Source organism: Patagioenas fasciata, unplaced genomic scaffold (genome assembly GCF_037038585.1).
Source record: "Patagioenas fasciata isolate bPatFas1 unplaced genomic scaffold, bPatFas1.hap1 Unplaced_3, whole genome shotgun sequence".
Classification (NCBI taxonomy): domain Eukaryota; kingdom Metazoa; phylum Chordata; class Aves; order Columbiformes; family Columbidae; genus Patagioenas; species Patagioenas fasciata.
In genome coordinates this window covers 1648085-1662176 of record NW_027288732.1, presented here as the reverse complement: position 1 = coordinate 1662176, position 14092 = coordinate 1648085, and positions in this window count along the sequence as shown.

Sequence of the window (14092 nt, the reverse complement as noted above, 5' to 3'; positions counted from 1 at the left end):
GGGACAGCAGGCAGTGACAGGCCCGGGACCACCAGGCTCCCCCTCCCCTAGCGGGCGCTCGGCTGCCACACCCAGCTGACATAGAACCTTTTTCACAATGCCCGCTACCATGGTGAGGATGCGGGCACTCTGCAGGTGACAGGGACCCAGCAGGACTTGCTGTCAGCTCAGCAATTGCTCAGTTCCCCAAAGAAGTTGAATTTTGCAAATTGCTGCTTTGCTCTTGAAATGATGTCATCAGGTGGGTGTTTTGGTGTAATACACTGAAAACCAGAGCAGAAATGCTGAAATATTCCCATGATATGCATGGTCTCTGCACCAAGCCACCATGACTCAGCCTAAGTACATCTGCCGCTTGTTCTTTTGTACTGCCAGCTGATTGTGGAAGTACAGTATAAAAACCATCTTTATGGTAAGATCTTTGTGGTTTAGACTTAGTCTAAGTGTCTCAAGTAGCCGGGGCTTTTGTTTGGGCATAATCGATAAGATCTGATGGCTTTCCTCCTCATCTCAAGATGAATGTGGTAGAAAATATAAATCAGGGAAACCTCGTTTGGCCTAGCCTTGCCTTGCCTTGCCTTATTTCCTTCTCATCCTGTTCTCTGTCCCAGCCTCTCTCACTAAGCCCTCGTCTGGCTGCATGTCTCTTCTTTCCTCTCTCCTTTTCTCAAACTCTCCTGCTTCCTGGCTTTCGTCTTTCAATTCCTCCATTTCAGTCCTGCAGCCCTTCACTAGTTTTTCCTCTTGCCTCCCTTGGGCCTGCTCTCTTGGCTTTCTCCCTTTGTTCCATATCCTTCTTCCTGACTTGACTCTTGGAGACTTTTGGCCACTTTGGACCCAAGTCTGGGCAGGTTTTGGAAACTTTTCAGAGGCCTCGCTGGTGACACGGGGGACAGCAGGCAGTGACAGGCCCGGGGCTGACAGGCTCCCCCTCCCCTAGCGGGCGCTCCGCTGCCACACCCAGCTGACATAGAACCTTTGTCACAATGCCCGCTACCGTGGTGAGGATGCGGGCACTCTGCAGGTGACAGGGACCCAGCAGGACTTGCTGTCAGCTCAGCAATTGCTCAGTTCCCCAAAGAAGCGGAATTCTGCAAATTGCTGCTTTTGCTCTTGAAATGATGTCATCAGGTGGGTGTTTTGGTGTAATACACTGAAAACCAGAGCAGAAATGCTGAAATATTCCCATGATAAGCATGGTCTCTGCACCAAACCACCATGACTCAGCCTAAGTACATCTGCCGCTTGTTCTTTTGTACTGCAAGCTGATTGTGAAAGTACAGTATAAAAAACATCTTTATGGTAAGATCTTTGTGGTTTAGACTTAGTCTAAGTGTCTCAAGTAGCCGGGGCTTTTGTTTGGGCCTAATCCATAAGGTCTGATGGCTTTCCTCCTCATCTCAAGATGAATGTGGTAGAAAACATAAATCAGGGAAACCTCGTTTGGCCTAGCCTTGCCTTGCCTTGCCTTGCCTTATTTCTTTCGCATCCTGTTCTCTGTCCCAGCCTCTCTCACTAACCCCTCGTCTGGCTGCATGTCTCTTCTTTCCTCTCTCCTTTTCTCAAACTCTCCTGCTTCCTGGCTTTCCTCTTTCAATTCCTCCATTTCAGTCCTGCAGCCCCGCACTACTTTTTTCTCTTGCCTCCCTTTGGCCTGCTCCCTTGGCTTTCTCCCTCTCTTCCATATCCTTCTTCCCGACTTGTCTCTTGGAGACTTTTGGCCACTTTGGACCCAAGTCTGGGCATGTTTTGGAAACTTTTCAGAGGCCTCGCTGGTGACAGGGGGGACAGCAGGCAGTGACAGGCCCGGGGCTGACAGGCTCCCCCTCCCCTAGCGGGCGCTCGGCTGCCACACCCAGCTGACATAGAACCTTTGTCACAATGCCCGCTACTGTGGTGAGGATGCGGGCACTCTGCAGGTGACAGGGACCCAGCAGGACTTGCTATCAGCTCAGCAATTGCTCAGTTCCCCAAAGAAGTTGAATTTTGCAAATTGCTGCTTTGCTCTTGAAATGATGTCATCAGGTGGGTGTTTTGGTGTAATACACTGAAAACCAGAGCAGAAATGCTGAAATATTCCCATGATATGCATGGTCTCTGCACCAAACCACCATGACTCAGCCTAAGTACATCTGCCGCTTGTTCTTTTGTACTGCCAGCTGATTGTGAAAGTACAGTATAAAAACCATCTTTATGGTAAGATCTTTGTGGTTTAGACTTAGTCTAAGCGTCTCAAGTAGCCGGGGCTTTTGTTTGGGCCTAATCCATATGGTCTGATGGCTTTCTTCTCATCTCAAGATGAATGTGGTAGAAAATATAAATCAAAGAAACGTCCTCTGGCCTAGCCTTGCCTTGCCTTGCCTTATTTCCTTCTCATCCTGTTCTCTGTCCCAGCCTCTCTCACTAAGCCCTCGTCTGGCTGCATGTCTCTTCTTTCCTCTCTCCTTTTCTCAAACTCTCCTGCTTCCTGGCTTTCCTCTTTCAATTCCTCCATTTCAGTCCTGCAGCCCGGCACTACTTTTTTCTCTTGCCTCCCTTTGGCCTGCTCCCTTGGCTTTCTCCCTCTCTTCCATATCCTTCTTCCCGACTTGTCTCTTGGAGACTTTTGGCCACTTTGGAGCCAAGTCTGGGCATGTTTTGGAAACTTTTCAGAGGCCTCGCTGGTGACACGGGGGACAGCAGGCAGTGACAGGCCCGGGGCTGACAGGCTCCCCCTCCCCTAGCGGGCGCTCCGCTGCCACACCCAGCTGACATAGAACCTTTGTCACAATAACCACTACCGTGGTGAGGATGCGGGCACTCTGCAGGTGACAGGGACCCAGCAGGACTTGCTGTCAGCTCAGCAATTGCTCAGTTCCCCAAAGAAGCTGAATTCTGCAAATTGCTGCTTTTGCTCTTGAAATGATGTCATCAGGTGGGTGTTTTGGTGTAATACACTGAAAACCAGAGCAGAAATGCTGAAATATTCCCATGATAAGCATGGTCTCTGCACCAAACCACTATGTCTCAGCCTAAGTATGTCTGCCGCTTGTTCTTTTGTACTGGCAGCTGATTGTGGAAGTACAGTATAAAAACCATCTTTATGGAGAGATCTTTCTGGTTTAGGCTTAGTCTAAGTGTCTCAAGTAGCCGGGGATTTGTTTGGGCCTAATCCATAACGTCTGATGGCTTTCCTCTCATCTCAAGATGAATGTGGTAGAAAATATAAATCAAAGAAACGTCCTTTGGCCTAGCCTTGCCTTGCCTTGCCTTATTTCCTTCTCATCCTGTTCTCTGTCCCAGCCTCTCTCACTAAGCCCTCGTCTGGCTGCATGTCTCTTCTTTCCTCTCTCCTTTTCTCAAACTCTCCTGCTTCCTGGCTTTCGTCTTTCAATTCCTCCATTTCAGTCCTGCAGCCCGGCACTACTTTTTTCTCTTGCCTCCCTTTGGCCTGCTCCCTTGGCTTTCTCCCTCTCTTCCATATCCTTCTTACCGACTTGTCTCTTGGAGACTTTTGGCCACTTTGGAGCCAAGTCTGGGCATGTTTTGGAAACTTTTCAGAGGCCACGCTGGTGACAGGGGGGACAGCAGGCAGTGACAGGCCCGGGACCACCAGGCTCCCCCTCCCCTAGCGGGCGCTCGGCTGCCACACCCAGCTGACATAGAACCTTTTTCACAATGCCCGCTACCATGGTGAGGATGCGGGCACTCTGCAGGTGACAGGGACCCAGCAGGACTTGCTGTCAGCTCAGCAATTGCTCAGTTCCCCAAAGAAGTTGAATTTTGCAAATTGCTGCTTTGCTCTTGAAATGATGTCATCAGGTGGGTGTTTTGGTGTAATACACTGAAAACCAGAGCAGAAATGCTGAAATATTCCCATGATATGCATGGTCTCTGCACCAAGCCACCATGACTCAGCCTAAGTACATCTGCCGCTTGTTCTTTTGTACTGCCAGCTGATTGTGAAAGTACAGTATAAAAACCATCTTTATGGTAAGATCTTTGTGGTTTAGACTTAGTCTAAGTGTCTCAAGTAGCCGGGGCTTTTGTTTGGGCATAATCGATAAGATCTGATGGCTTTCCTCCTCATCTCAAGATGAATGTGGTAGAAAATATAAATCAGGGAAACCTCGTTTGGCCTAGCCTTGCCTTGACTTGCCTTATTTCCTTCTCATCCTGTTCTCTGTCCCAGCCTCTCTCACTAAGCCCTCGTCTGGCTGCATGTCTCTTCTTTCCTCTCTCCTTTTCTCAAACTCTCCTGCTTCCTGGCTTTCGTCTTTCAATTCCTCCATTTTAGTCCTGCAGCCCCTCACTAGTTTTTCCTCTTGCCTCCCTTGGGCCTGCTCCCTTGGCTTTCTCCCTCTCTTCCATATCCTTCTTCCCGACTTGTCTCTTGGAGACTTTTGGCCAATTTGGACCCAAGTCTGGGCATGTTTTGGAAACTTTTCAGAGGCCTCGCTAGTGACACGGGGGACAGCAGGCAGTGGCAGGCCCGGGGCTGACAGGCTCCCCCTCCCCTAGTGGGCGCTCCGCTGCCACACCCAGCTGACATAGAACCTTTGTTACAATGCCCGCTACCGTGGGGAGGATGCGGGCACTCTGCAGGTGACAGGGACCCAGCAGGACTTGCTGTCAGCTCAGCAATTGCTCAGTTCCCCAAAGAAGCTGAATTCTGCAAATTGCTGCTTTTGCTCTTGAAATGATGTCATCAGGTGGGTGTTTTGGTGTAATACACTGAAAACCAGAGCAGAAATGCTGAAATATTCCCATGATAAGCATGGTCTCTGCACCAAACCACCATGTCTCAGCCTAAGTATGTCTGCCGCTTGTTCTTTTGTACTGCCAGTTGATTGTGAAAGTACAGTATAAAAACCATCTTTATGGAGAGATCTTTCTGGTTTAGGCTTAGTCTAAGTGTCTCAAGTAGCCGGGGCTTTTGTTTGGCCCTAATCCATATGGTCTGATGGCTTTCCTCTCATCTCAAGATGAATGTGGTAGAAAATATAAATCAAAGAAACGTCCTTTGGCCTAGCCTTGCCTTGCCTTGCCTTATTTCCTTCTCATCCTGTTCTCTGTCCCAGCCTCTCTCACTAAGCCCTCGTCTGGCTGCATGTCTCTTCTTTCCTCTCTCCTTTTCTCAAACTCTCCTGCTTCCTGGCTTTCGTCTTTCAATTCCTCCATTTCAGTCCTGCAGCCCGGCACTACTTTTTTCTCTTGCCTCCCTTGGGCCTGCTCTCTTGGCTTTCTCCCTCTCTTCCATATCCTTCTTCCCGACTTGTCTCTTGGAGACTTTTGGCCACTTTGGAGCCAAGTCTGGGCATGTTTTGGAAACTTTTCAGAGGCCTCGCTAGTGACAGGGGGGACAGCAGGCAGTGACAGGCCCGGGGCTGACAGGCTCCCCCTCCCCTAGCGGGCGCTCCGCTGCCACACCCAGCTGACATAGAACCTTTGTCACAATGCCCGCTACCGTGGTGAGGATGCGGGCACTCTGCAGGTGACAGGGACCCAGCAGGACTTGCTGTCAGCTCAGCAATTGCTCAGTTCCCCAAAGAAGCTGAATTCTGCAAATTGCTGCTTTTGCTCTTGAAATGATGTCATCAGGTGGGTGTTTTGGTGTAATACACTGAAAACCAGAGCAGAAATGCTGAAATATTCCCATGATAAGCATGGTCTCTGCACCAAACCACCATGTCTCAGCCTAAGTATGTCTGCCGCTTGTTCTTTTGTACTGCCAGCTGATTGTGGAAGTACAGTATAAAAACCATCTTTATGGAGAGATCTTTCTGGTTTAGGCTTAGTCTAAGTGTCTCAAGTAGCCGGGGCTTTTGTTTGGCCCTAATCCATATGGTCTGATGGCTTTCCTCTCATCTCAAGATGAATGTGGTAGAAAATATAAATCAAAGAAACGTCCTTTGGCCTAGCCTTGCCTTGCCTTGCCTTATTTCCTTCTCATCCTGTTCTCTGTCCCAGCCTCTCTCACTAAGCCCTCGTCTGGCTGCATGTCTCTTCTTTCCTCTCTCCTTTTCTCAAACTCTCCTGCTTCCTGGCTTTCCTCTTTCAATTCCTCCATTTCAGTCCTGCAGCCCGGCACTACTTTTTTCTCTTGCCTCCCTTGGGCCTGCTCCCTTGGCTTTCTCCCTCTCTTCCATATCCTTCTTCCCGACTTGACTCTTGGAGACTTTTGGCCACTTTGGATCCAAGTCTGGGCATGTTTTGGAAACTTTTCAGAGGCCTCGCTGGTGACAGGGGGTACAGCAGGCAGTGACAGGCCCGGGGCCACCAGGCTCCCCCTCCCCTAGCGGGCGCTCGGCTGCCACACCCAGCTGACATAGAACCTTTGTCACAATGCCCGCTACTGTGGTGAGGATGCGGGCACTCTGCAGGTGACAGGGACCCAGCAGGACTTGCTGTCAGCTCAGCAATTGCTCAGTTCCCCAAAGAAGTTGAATTTTGCAAATTGCTGCTTTGCTCTTGAAATGATGTCATCAGGTGGGTGTTTTGGTGTAATACACTGAAAACCAGAGCAGAAATGCTGAAATATTCCCATGATATGCATGGTCTCTGCACCAAACCACCATGACTCAGCCTAAGTACATCTGCCGCTTGTTCTTTTGTACTGCCAGCTGATTGTGAAAGTACAGTATAAAAACCATCTTTATGGTAAGATCTTTGTGGTTTAGACTTAGTCTAAGTGTCTCAAGTAGCCGGGGCTTTTGTTTGGGCATAATCCATAAGGTCTGATGGCTTTCCTCCTCATCTCAAGATGAATGTGGTAGAAAATATAAATCAGGGAAACCTCGTTTGGCCTAGCCTTGCCTTGCCTTGCCTTATTTCCTTCTCATCCTGTTCTCTGTCCCAGCCTCTCTCACTAAGCCCTCGTCTGGCTGCATGTCTCTTCTTTCCTCTCTCCTTTTCTCAAACTCTCCTGCTTCCTGGCTTTCCTCTTTCAATTCCTCCATTTCAGTCCTGCAGCCCCTCACTAGTTTTTCCTCTTGCCTCCCTTGGGCCTGCTCCCTTCGCTTTCTCCCTCTCTTCCATATCCTTCTTCACGACTTGCCTCTTGGAGACTTTTGGCCACTTTGGACCCAAGTCTGGGCATGTTTTGGAAACTTTTCAGAGGCCTCGCTGGTGACAGGGGGGACAGCAGGCAGTGACAGGCCCGGGGCTGACAGGCTCCCCCTCCCCTAGCGGGCGCTCGGCTGCCACACCCAGCTGACATAGAACCTTTGTCACAATGCCCGCTACCGTGGTGAGGATGCGGGCACTCTGCAGGTGACAGGGACCCAGCAGGACTTGCTGTCAGCTCAGCAATTGCTCAGTTCCCCAAAGAAGTTGAATTTTGCAAATTGCTGCTTTGCTCTTGAAATGATGTCATCAGGTGGGTGTTTTGGTGTAATACACTGAAAATCAGAGCAGAAATGCTGAAATATTCGCATGATATGCATGGTCTCTGCACCAAGCCACCATGACTCAGCCTAAGTACATCTGCCGCTTGTTCTTTTGTACTGCCAGCTGATTGTGAAAGTACAGTATAAAAACCATCTTTATGGTAAGATCTTTGTGGTTTAGACTTAGTCTAAGTGTCTCAAGTAGCCGGGGCTTTTGTTTGGGCCTAATCCATAAGGTCTGATGGCTTTCCTCCTCATCTCAAGATGAATGTGGTAGAAAATATAAATCAGGGAAGCCTCGTTTGGCCTAGCCTTGCCTTGCCTTGCCTTGCCTTATTTCCTTCTCATCCTGTTCTCTGTCCCAGCCTCTCTCACTAAGCCCTCGTCTGGCTGCATGTCTCTTCTTTCCTCTCTCCTTTTCTCAAACTCTCCTGCTTCCTGGCTTTCGTCTTTCAATTCCTCCATTTCAGTCCTGCAGCCCCTCACTAGTTTTTCCTCTTGCCTCCCTTGGGCCTGCTCCCTTGGCTTTCTCCCTCTCTTCCATATCCTTCTTCCCGACTTGTCTCTTGGAGACTTTTGGCCACTTTGGACCCAAGTCTGGGCATGTTTTGGAAACTTTTCAGAGGCCTCGCTGGTGACACGGGGGACAGCAGGCAGTGACAGGCCCGGGGCTGACAGGCTCCCCCTCCCCTAGCGGGCGCTCCGCTGCCACACCCAGCTGACGTAGAACCTTTGTCACAATGCCCGCTACCGTGGTGAGGATGCGGGCACTCTGCAGGTGACAGGGACCCAGCAGGACTTGCTGTCAGCTCAGCAATTGCTCAGTTCCCCAAAGAAGCTGAATTCTGCAAATTGCTGCTTTTGCTCTTGAAATGATGTCATCAGGTGGGTGTTTTGGTGTAATACACTGAAAACCAGAGCAGAAATGCTGAAATATTCCCATGATAAGCATGGTCTCTGCACCAAACCACCATGTCTCAGCCTAAGTATGTCTGCCGCTTGTTCTTTTGTACTGCCAGCTGATTGTGGAAGTACAGTATAAAAACCATCTTTATGGAGAGATCTTTCTGGTTTAGGCTTAGTCTAAGTGTCTCAAGTAGCCGGGGCTTTTGTTTGGGCCTAATCCATATGGTCTGATGGCTTTCCTCTCATCTCAAGATGAATGTGGTAGAAAATATAAATCAAAGAAACGTCCTTTGGCCTAGCCTTGCCTTGCCTTGCCTTATTTCCTTCTCATCCTGTTCTCTGTCCCAGCCTCTCTCACTAAGCCCTCGTCTGGCTGCATGTCTCTTCTTTCCTCTCTCCTTTTCTCAAACTCTCCTGCTTCCTGGCTTTCCTCTTTCAATTCCTCCATTTCAGTCCTGCAGCCCGGCACTACTTTTTTCTCTTGCCTCCCTTGGGCCTGCTCCCTTGGCTTTCTCCCTCTCTTCCATATCCTTCTTCCCGACTTGACTCTTGGAGACTTTTGGCCACTTTGGACCCAAGTCTGGGCATGTTTTGGAAACTTTTCAGAGGCCTCGCTGGTGACAGGGGGGACAGCAGGCAGTGACAGGCCCGGGGCTGACAGGCTCCCCCTCCCCTAGCGGGCGCTCGGCTGCCACACCCAGCTGACATAGAACCTTTGTCACAATGCCCGCTACCGTGGTGAGGATGCGGGCACTCTGCAGGTGACAGGGACCCAGCAGGACTTGCTGTCAGCTCAGCAATTGCTCAGTTCCCCAAAGAAGTTGAATTTTGCAAATTGCTGCTTTGCTCTTGAAATGATGTCATCAGGTGGGTGTTTTGGTGTAATACACTGAAAACCAGAGCAGAAATGCTGAAATATTCCCATGATATGCATGGTCTCTGCACCAAACCACCATGACTCAGCCTAAGTACATCTGCCGCTTGTTCTTTTGTACTGCCAGCTGATTGTGAAAGTACAGTATAAAAACCATCTTTATGGTAAGATCTTTGTGGTTTAGACTTAGTCTATGTGTCTCAAGTAGCCGGGGCTTTTGTTTGGGCATAATCCATAAGGTCTGATGGCTTTCCTCCTCATCTCAAGATGAATGTGGTAGAAAATATAAATCAGGGAAACCTCGTTTGGCCTAGCCTTGCCTTGCCTTGCCTTATTTCCTTCTCATCCTGTTCTCTGTCCCAGCCTCTCTCACTAAGCCCTCGTCTGGCTGCATGTCTCTTCTTTCCTCTCTCCTTTTCTCAAACTCTCCTGCTTCCTGGCTTTCCTCTTTCAATTCCTCCATTTCAGTCCTGCAGCCCCTCACTAGTTTTTCCTCTTGCCTCCCTTGGGCCTGCTCCCTTGGCTTTCTCCCTCTCTTCCATATCCTTCTTCCCGACTTGTCTCTTGGAGACTTTTGGCCACTTTGGAGCCAAGTCTGGGCATGTTTTGGAAACTTTTCAGAGGCCTCGCTGGTGACACGGGGGACAGCAGGCAGTGACAGGCCCGGGGCTGACAGGCTCCCCCTCCCCTAGCGGGCGCTCCGCTGCCACACCCAGCTGACATAGAACCTTTGTCACAATGCCCGCTACCGTGGTGAGGATGCGGGCACTCTGCAGGTGACAGGGACCCAGCAGGACTTGCTGTCAGCTCAGCAATTGCTCAGTTCCCCAAAGAAGCTGAATTCTGCAAATTGCTGCTTTTGCTCTTGAAATGATGTCATCAGGTGGGTGTTTTGGTGTAATACACTGAAAACCAGAGCAGAAATGCTGAAATATTCCCATGATAAGCATGGTCTCTGCACCAAACCACCATGTCTCAGCCTAAGTATGTCTGCCGCTTGTTCTTTTGTACTGCCAGCTGATTGTGGAAGTACAGTATAAAAACCATCTTTATGGAGAGATCTTTCTGGTTTAGGCTTAGTCTAAGTGTCTCAAGTAGCCGGGGCTTTTGTTTGGCCCTAATCCATATGGTCTGATGGCTTTCCTCTCATCTCAAGATGAATGTGGTAGAAAATATAAATCAAAGAAACGTCCTTTGGCCTAGCCTTGCCTTGCCTTGCCTTATTTCCTTCTCATCCTGTTCTCTGTCCCAGCCTCTCTCACTAAGCCCTCGTCTGGCTGCATGTCTCTTCTTTCCTCTCTCCTTTTCTCAAACTCTCCTGCTTCCTGGCTTTCCTCTTTCAATTCCTCCATTTCAGTCCTGCAGCCCGGCACTACTTTTTTCTCTTGCTTCCCTTGGGCCTGCTCTCTTGGCTTTCTCCCTCTGTTCCATATCCTTCTTCCCGACTTGACTCTTGGAGACTTTTGGCCACTTTGGATCCAAGTCTGGGCATGTTTTGGAAACTTTTCAGAGGCCTCGCTGGTGACAGGGGGTACAGCAGGCAGTGACAGGCCCGGGGCCACCAGGCTCCCCCTCCCCTAGCGGGCGCTCCGCTGCCACACCCAGCTGACATAGAACCTTTGTCACAATGCCCGCTACCGTGGTGAGGATGCGGGCACTCTGCAGGTGACAGGGACCCAGCAGGACTTGCTGTCAGCTCAGCAATTGCTCAGTTCCCCAAAGAAGTTGAATTTTGCAAATTGCTGCTTTGCTCTTGAAATGATGTCATCAGGTGGGTGTTTTGGTGTAATACACTGAAAACCAGAGCAGAAATGCTGAAATATTCCCATGATATGCATGGTCTCTGCACCAAGCCACAATGACTCAGCCTAAGTACATCTGCCGCTTGTTCTTTTGTACTGCCAGCTGATTGTGAAAGTACAGTATAAAAACCATCTTTATGGTAAGATCTTTGTGGTTTAGACTTAGTCTAAGTGTCTCAAGTAGCCGGGGCTTTTGTTTGGGCCTAATCCATAAGGTCTGATGGCTTTCCTCCTCATCTCAAGATGAATGTGGTAGAAAATATAAATCAGGGAAACCTCGTTTGGCCTAGCCTTGCCTTGCCTTGCCTTGCCTTATTTCCTTCTCATCCTGTTCTCTGTCCCAGCCTCTCTCACTAAGCCCTCGTCTGGCTGCATGTCTCTTCTTTCCTCTCTCCTTTTCTCAAACTCTCCTGCTTCCTGGCTTTCCTCTTTCAATTCCTCCATTTCAGTCCTGCAGCCCCTCACTAGTTTTTCCTCTTGCCTCCCTTGGGCCTGCTCCCTTGGCTTTCTCCCTCTCTTCCATATCCTTCTTCCCGACTTGTCTCTTGGAGACTTTTGGCCACTTTGGACCCAAGTCTGGGCATGTTTTGGAAACTTTTCAGAGGCCTCGCTGGTGACACGGGGGACAGCAGGCAGTGACAGGCCCGGGGCTGACAGGCTCCCCCTCCCCTAGCGGGCGCTCCGCTGCCACACCCAGCTGACGTAGAACCTTTGTCACAATGCCCGCTACCGTGGTGAGGATGCGGGCACTCTGCAGGTGACAGGGACCCAGCAGGACTTGCTGTCAGCTCAGCAATTGCTCAGTTCCCCAAAGAAGCTGAATTCTGCAAATTGCTGCTTTTGCTCTTGAAATGATGTCATCAGGTGGGTGTTTTGGTGTAATACACTGAAAACCAGAGCAGAAATGCTGAAATATTCCCATGATAAGCATGGTCTCTGCACCAAACCACCATGTCTCAGCCTAAGTATGTCTGCCGCTTGTTCTTTTGTACTGCCAGCTGATTGTGGAAGTACAGTATAAAAACCATCTTTATGGAGAGATCTTTCTGGTTTAGGCTTAGTCTAAGTGTCTCAAGTAGCCGGGGCTTTTGTTTGGGCCTAATCCATAACGTCTGATGGCTTTCCTCTCATCTCAAGATGAATGTGGTAGAAAATATAAATCAAAGAAACGTCCTTTGGCCTAGCCTTGCCTTGCCTTGCCTTATTTCCTTCTCATCCTGTTCTCTGTCCCAGCCTCTCTCACTAAGCCCTCGTCTGGCTGCATGTCTCTTCTTTCCTCTCTCCTTTTCTCAAACTCTCCTGCTTCCTGGCTTTCCTCTTTCAATTCCTCCATTTCAGTCCTGCAGCCCGGCACTACTTTTTTCTCTTGCCTCCCTTGGGCCTGCTCCCTTGGCTTTCTCCCTCTCTTCCATATCCTTCTTCCCGACTTGACTCTTGGAGACTTTTGGCCACTTTGGACCCAAGTCTGGGCATGTTTTGGAAACTTTTCAGAGGCCTCGCTGGTGACAGGGGGGACAGCAGGCAGTGACAGGCCCGGGGCTGACAGGCTCCCCCTCCCCTAGCGGGCGCTCGGCTGCCACACCCAGCTGACATAGAACCTTTGTCACAATGCCCGCTACCGTGGTGAGGATGCGGGCACTCTGCAGGTGACAGGGACCCAGCAGGACTTGCTGTCAGCTCAGCAATTGCTCAGTTCCCCAAAGAAGTTGAATTTTGCAAATTGCTGCTTTGCTCTTGAAATGATGTCATCAGGTGGGTGTTTTGGTGTAATACACTGAAAACCAGAGCAGAAATGCTGAAATATTCCCATGATATGCATGGTCTCTGCACCAAACCACCATGACTCAGCCTAAGTACATCTGCCGCTTGTTCTTTTGTACTGCCAGCTGATTGTGAAAGTACAGTATAAAAACCATCTTTATGGTAAGATCTTTGTGGTTTAGACTTAGTCTAAGTGTCTCAAGTAGCCGGGGCTTTTGTTTGGGCATAATCCATAAGGTCTGATGGCTTTCCTCCTCATCTCAAGATGAATGTGGTAGAAAATATAAATCAGGGAAACCTCGTTTGGCCTAGCCTTGCCTTGCCTTGCCTTATTTCCTTCTCATCCTGTTCTCTGTCCCAGCCTCTCTCACTAAGCCCTCGTCTGGCTGCATGTCTCTTCTTTCCTCTCTCCTTTTCTCAAACTCTCCTGCTTCCTGGCTTTCCTCTTTCAATTCCTCCATTTCAGTCCTGCAGCCCCTCACTAGTTTTTCCTCTTGCCTCCCTTGGGCCTGCTCCCTTGGCTTTCTCCCTCTCTTCCATATCCTTCTTCCCGACTTGTCTCTTGGAGACTTTTGGCCACTTTGGACCCAAGTCTGGGCATGTTTTGGAAACTTTTCAGAGGCCTCGCTGGTGACACGGGGGACAGCAGGCAGTGACAGGCCCGGGGCTGACAGGCTCCCCCTCCCCTAGCGGGCGCTCCGCTGCCACACCCAGCTGACGTAGAACCTTTGTCACAATGCCCGCTACCGTGGTGAGGATGCGGGCACTCTGCAGGTGACAGGGACCCAGCAGGACTTGCTGTCAGCTCAGCAATTGCTCAGTTCCCCAAAGAAGCTGAATTCTGCAAATTGCTGCTTTTGCTCTTGAAATGATGTCATCAGGTGGGTGTTTTGGTGTAATACACTGAAAACCAGAGCAGAAATGCTGAAATATTCCCATGATAAGCATGGTCTCTGCACCAAACCACCATGTCTCAGCCTAAGTATGTCTGCCGCTTGTTCTTTTGTACTGCCAGCTGATTGTGGAAGTACAGTATAAAAACCATCTTTATGGAGAGATCTTTCTGGTTTAGGCTTAGTCTAAGTGTCTCAAGTAGCCGGGGCTTTTGTTTGGGCCTAATCCATAACGTCTGATGGCTTTCCTCCTCATCTCAAGATGAATGTGGTAGAAAATATAAATCAAAGAAACGTCCTTTGGCCTAGCCTTGCCTTGCCTTGCCTTATTTCCTTCTCATCCTGTTCTCTGTCCCAGCCTCTCTCACTAAGCCCTCGTCTGGCTGCATGTCTCTTCTTTCCTCTCTCCTTTTCTCAAACTCTCCTGCTTCCTGGCTTTCCTCTTTCAATTCCTCCATTTCAGTCCTGCAGCCCGGCACTACTTTTTTC